We start from the raw sequence: 6,642 nt of genomic DNA, 5'->3' as shown, positions 1-6,642 counted from the left end.
GACACAAGGATCCTGAGGCACACTTCAGTCTATTTGTTCAACTCTGTTTCCAGCTGGCATTCTAGAAAATCTATTGTGATGCCAAACGTTTATGACCTTTTTGCCTGTTCTTCTGTTGTTACACCCTTGAGATCTAAGCAAATACAACTCATGCCACAAGAATGCCGCGCAGTAAGCAGGCATCTCTGGAGCCATCTGATTTAAAATAGAAATGAGTCTCGAGTCTGCCCAAGACAGATGACTTGGAGCAGCACTGCTAACAGATTCCTTTAGAAACGTCAGAGCTCTGTTTTGGAAATACTCACTCACTGCAACGGGCAGCGCTCCTTGACCCAGGCCTGCACCCCTTGTGCTCAACAGGAATTTGCTCATTAAGGCTCCTCAAAACGGTACGGAGGCACCGCAAGAATTACACCAAGGAAACTCCTTAGGCTGCGCTCCACCTTCCTCCACCTAAGGCTCTCCGAAGAGGCTGTCCAAAAAGGCAGTGACAGAGCTTGATTATAAAAAGCAGTTAAAAAATAGAAGAAAATAAAAGACATTCTGCAAGACAGACAACCCTGCTGAAAGCACAGCCTGCTTGCCCCGTCGGCAAGGTCAGCAGGAGGGCGAGGACGGGCCCTGGCAATCATGTGCCCTCCCTCAACCCTGGCAGCACCCTCAAGGTCAGGATTACAGCGTGCCGCGGGGCTGAACGCAGCTGCCTGCACAGCATCTGCTCCGAGAGCAGCCCGGACCCCGTCCTGCCTTCCCCAAAGGGAATTCGGGTTCGGTGACCATCGAGGAGCCGGTACTGCCGTACACCTGACAATAAGGCTTGAAGCAGTGCGTTACCGCCCTGGAATAATGGCAAGCCCAGGGCAACAGGGAAATGCTTCCCTCCGACTGTGGGAGCTTCGGTGTGGCTCGTAAGAATTAATCCGTTCAGAGTAACTTTCAGATAAACCAGAATTGCATATAAAACCCATTAAAGCACATCAGATCTATATCAAGTGACCATGCTACGTTGGTCTGATTGCAGCATAACCATAAAAAAAGCCCAAGATTATTACTATTATTATTTTTTTAGACATTTCAGTTAGACCAGCCCCTATATCTCTGGAAGCCTCTTCCACATTTATACAGAAACTGAAACACCACACATCAACTGTGCTTGAAAACACAGAGGCACTGCAGAAGAGTGATGCTGCGGGTCTGTAAGGCAGCACTCAGGACATCTTGAGCTACTGTACACACTTTTCAAGGTAGCAGAATTCATAAATACAATTATACTGTGGAAAAAATTACACATTGTAACCTAATTTCTTCTCAAAAGAATACAGAGTAAGAGGGTTTTAAGGTTAATCAACAGCCTAGGGAAACGCCAACAATTCTTAAGGCCTCTTGTCTGTATCCAGGGAATAGCCTACTATAGACTTGTTAAAGGGTGACTGTCTGTCTTTCTCAATAGAAGAGAGGTCGAGGTGAACTACTTCACTTTCATAAATCAAAAGAAAGAAAAAAAGTGAGAAAATCTCCAGAGTTCAAACATTTCTTTAAAACCCAAACTTTAAATACTAAATGGGCTTCATGGCTGCCATTTTGAAAAACATTAGTTTGCCAAAGGACCCTTTTGATTTCTATTTGAAATGTAAGAGCTCACAGATAATCCATTGAGAATCAAACCCCCACAAAAGGCTTTCTGAAACAATCGTGGTGCTTGTGAAGGACAACATTTTTGTGCGCAAAATAAAACATTTTAATGCGCTACAATCCATTACACATATATTCCTCCATTTCCTTTCAGTAATTATTCATTAGAAAACATTTAACGTCACTGCAGATTTCACACTGGGCAGTCTGCACACAAAGGAGAAGAGTTGGCCCATTTATAAGGGACTGAGGCCTTCTTTTCTAATCTGAGAAACTCCAAGGAGGTGGGGGCTGCTGGACACAACGGGCAGGCTAAATTGTGCGGTTAACGGTCAAAGCCCCCCTGCCTACTTTGACACTCATTTAAAGATGACAAGGAACAATAGAGATTTGTTCTTAGCAACTCTTTCTTGTTATGCGGTCTACATCGGCTAAGCTGGGCGGCTCAATGCACGAAACCGGTCCTGATACCCGGTTCCACCTGCCATCGCTCGCCCTCCCTCGGCCTGCTCTCTCCTCGTCCCCCCCTTGTCCTTTCCCCACTTTAACACAATGAGACAGGTAAAGAATATCATTAAAAAGAGTCCCATTCAGCGTGTCAGCTTTAATAAAACAATTGCCTGTCGGGTTAATATGAGCAGCTCGAATTTTGGGTTGCTGCCAGTAATCCCGCTCCTCTCAGCCAGGTTAGCAAAAGCAGCCCTTCTCTCCCCAAAATTCCCAGTTCACCTCAGGAATTCCAGCAAACATCGGCGTTTCCAGGTTGCAGCATTGCCAGCAGTCACCACTGCATTAAGGCTACCTGACTTCCAACACAAAACACCTCTTCAGAACCTTTAAATCGACAAAAACATTACAAAACTGCTAGAAATTATTGTTTTGCTTTATCAGCTTGTTCTGCATTCAGGAGATATTCTGCGAGCTCGCCCCAGACATGCTAACTTGATCAGCTAGGAAAGAAACAGCAATCGCACCTCACTTGGGAAATGGAAGCCTCTATGAAAGCAAGCTACAAATCCTGCTAGGACAGAAGACTGACAGTTAAAACTGCGTGTTCTCTCTCTCTCTGTTGTGGCTTTTTTAGATAAAAATGCCAGAGATTTCTTCAGCACTGACATTCTTGGATCTACTGCTGCTGGACCGGAGGCAGCTCCTTAACGAATCCTGAATATTACTTGCAGAACAGAACAAATTTTCAGAAAGCACAAACTGCTGGGAAGCCCCATAAAATGTATTCCCTAGGTAACATAGCACAGGATTTCCAGGTGGAGTGCTAACATTCAAAAGCTAAAACTTCTGGAAAGAGGGGAGAGTAGATTTATTCAGCTTCTACGAAAGACAAGGACAGTCCTTGAGCATCTGACAGTCCGTATGGTACAGGGTAGCATTAAGCAACAGTAAGTCGAAGTATTTAGAAGTCTTGCAGATAACCAGAAAGAGATGCCTTGCTTGCTACGATGCTTTTTGTGTAAGCCAGAGCCCAGCTCAGACCTCAGTTTCACTCTGGTAACTACAAAGAACACATAGCAGGACAGGGGCGCTTCTGGAAAGTTTTCAAAAAGTAAAATAAACTACAGGGAAGATATAAAAGCACCTTTTCTGCCTGGATTAGGTTGCAGTCCCTCTGTATTTACCATTATTGCTTGCTTTGGTCTCAGTCAGGAGTTTGGCTGTTCAGAACAAGCACGCCACTATCCTTACGTGGCATAGGAACAGTGATGGAGTGACTTCCTCAGCTGCGTGGTGCTGCGGGCAGGAGGTCCGGCCCTCCGACCGGGCTGCAGGTCTGCGCAGACACCTGGGAACCAAAGGCACCTTCTCCTCCTCTCACAGCTCGAATACTCGGTTTTTCACAATCACGAAAAAAAAAAGCAAGTCACGTTCTTCCCCGCTGCCAGAAGCCTCATACCTCAAAATGGCAAGCAGCACAAATTGTTCCTTCTGTAGTCTGAACAGCGAGTGATGAGGAGCATACTGCTCCCAGGGCTGCGGACAGCCCTTCTGTACTCCATTCCGCTAAGTACTTGTAGCCATATCTCCGAAGGCTAATGAAATCTACAAAGACAGGCAATTTACTATCAGCAGCCACTAGCAAATACGTCAAAATCAGTTTGAGAAGCAAATTTGAGGTCTAATCCATTTTTTATCTTCACTCTTAGGATAGAATTCCAGATGGGAAAAAAAAATAGCAAAAACCTCATGATCGCTCAGCGCTGCAGTCCTGTTTTATTTTAAAAAATGAACACACTATTATGGCATTTAGCAAGTGGTCGTGACATTACAGGGGCAAGTCTTCAAAAAAGAACTAGAGGAAAGCTGAATGCAAACACACGATTTTGGACACAGCAAGAAGGCCATAGATGAAATGAACGTTGATATCACATCTCCTATAGAAGCATTTTAACACAAGCCCCGATGATAAAACCCTTTGAACATCAGAAAGCAAAGAGACGTTGGCCTGTACAATCACATCTCTCAAGAGGTGACAAATCGGTGTAGAATCTGAAAGCAGAGAAGCTGAGCAATGTCTGGGACAACAAATCACTATCCAAAACAAGCTTTTTGTCTCGTCATCCCACAGCAAAAGGCAGTCTTCATCCCTGCACCAGAGCCAAGAAAAATCAGGGGTTCCTTTGACAACTCCTGCAAAACAGTCACCTGCACCGGCTGCAGCGCGGGATCTAATTCACGTGAATTACAGCAAAGGTCACCCAAACGCTCACATTAATTTACAACGTGCGCTTGCTCTGGGCCTGGCTCGTCAGGCTTGAAGGAGCATCAGATGCCAAGGCTGCAGTTTTGTACACAGGTAGGAAGAGCTCAGAGACTTTATTTGAAGAGGCTGCAAACAGACTCATTATCTAGCTGCAGATTTACTGGCAAGAGTAATATTTCAACAGAGCCTAGAGATGCAGCCACAGTGCAGCAAGGGAGCGTTCCTGTGAATAAACAGCAAGCCTCCCTCAAATTGATTCAGAAAACATCTTTATCAGACATTCCCTGTTGCTTTTAATTTTCCTGGACCTCTCTGTGCACAAAGCACTTAGCTAACAAGCATTTCAATTTAGTAGTCAAGCACGAAGACGTTATCAATGGGCCACATAATTGCTTCATTCTGGAAGCTACTACCTGAAGCCACAAGAGAGCCTTTTACACTCCACCAGCCAAAACACCTAGCAGAAAGGTTAACAAATTAGACTTGCTTCAAAGCCACCTGCATCATTAAGCAACAGTGTGGTGAGACTTAATACAAAATAATTTTCTCTAAAGGAAAGAAATGGGGTTATCTTCAGAAGATGTCCCTTTACTACCCCTCGTGGTACTTTGCAGTGCACGAAAGCTGGTTTTGACAACAGGAAATATCTGGGCACAGCAGCCACGAGGAGCTTCCATGGCTGCTTGCAGCTCTGAAAGCAAGTGAGAGAAAAGGACAGGGCTCTGTTGTTGACTGGCTACCAAGATGGGGACAGGGAAGGAAAGGGAAGAAGTACTGTGACCCCCCCCTTCCCCCGTAGAGGGTCTAAGTTCCTTTTGCTCTGCGCTAGGTACAGAAGTGGGGGGAGGTCTCCCCCATCCTGTGTGCAGCGGGACCCACAGGTCAGGGCCATCCAGGGGCAATTATTCCCATGCTGGTTTTGTTATTAAAATAAAGGTCAGGGCTCCTCAAGCAGTCACATACGAGTTCCCAGGCATTTTGGTGTGCATACAGATGTTGCAAGTCCCCTTCTCTACCGATCAGAAAAACATTCCTTTTTTTCCTCCTACTTCCAAGCAGGTGAAAGTTAGCTCCTTCCCTCCTCCTTTGGCCACACCAATCACCCCAAATAACCCTGGATACAGTTCTACTTCCTTTCCTTTGAGAAGGAAGAAAATAATTACCCCCTACACAACACAAACCAGGCACCCAATTTGCCAGGATAGCCGTCCCTCCTAATTTAGCTGGAGATTCTCATTTTAAAGCACATATTAGCATAAAACCTTGCAAAGAGCTCTGAACTTACCCCCACTTCCTCCGTATTGCTACAAAAAAGTAGCCTAAAGCAAGCTGAGCAGGAAAGGAACAAAATTAACCCCCACCTTCTGAAACAGAAGATTACCCTCTCTGACTACATTGCATATTCCCACAGCAGTACAGGCTGCAGGGAGAAGTGTTGGCTGTTATGGTTAAAAGGCTACTTAATGCCTGACATGAGGAAACTTAATCATTTGAAACAGGGAAAACCTGCTAAAATAGGTAAGTGATGAGGTAGGTGTTAAAGGAGCAAAACATTAATACCATCTTAGCCTCGATCCTTTACAAAATGACTACTAGGGTGCAGTTGCTGTAAAACCTACTCCTTTCTCCTCCCATAGAAAAGAAGAAAGGAAGGTTTTGGTTTAATAAACCAACAGTATAGAAAAGGAAAATTTGATATATTCTATATGGATTTATCTTGTTTGTGCTTAACAGGGATAAGAGAAGAAAGAATATGCAAAAATGCGGTTGCTACAAGCAGATTTTTGTATAGAATACTTGAATTTTTAAAAATAAACCCTAACTGAATAGTATGACTGCTTTCAGAAGTGAGATGGTAACATAACTGCAGGCTAACAAACTTGAGACCAATATATCAGCAGGTGCTTTTGTATTTTACTCTATTGCATTTTATAAGATGGCACGAAACTCTTGGATTTACACACTTGGCTGGATCAGAAAGTATTACTGCTGAAGTATATGTTCCTGTTTGCCTTGAAAAGTAAATCTGCTCTTGTGTTCCACCTGCAGCCATCGATGTGCTCAGAGTCCGGGCTCTGTACAGTGCTCAGCTGTCCTGGCTTCTATGAAACGACAATTATCGCAGTAATGAACGTGCTCAGCCCACTTGCTGTATTTCTGTCTCCTGCCATTAATACAGTAAATAACTAGATAGGGAGCCCTGTCTGAGGATACAAATAAAGGCTGTGCCAAACTCAAACCATATGCAAGTTGCTGTTTGGTCCTCAACAGTTCACATGGCAGATAATGTCTTC

Source organism: Cygnus atratus, chromosome 17, assembly GCF_013377495.2.
Source record: "Cygnus atratus isolate AKBS03 ecotype Queensland, Australia chromosome 17, CAtr_DNAZoo_HiC_assembly, whole genome shotgun sequence".
Classification (NCBI taxonomy): Eukaryota; Metazoa; Chordata; class Aves; order Anseriformes; family Anatidae; genus Cygnus; species Cygnus atratus.
Note: the sequence above shows the minus strand (reverse complement) of the source record.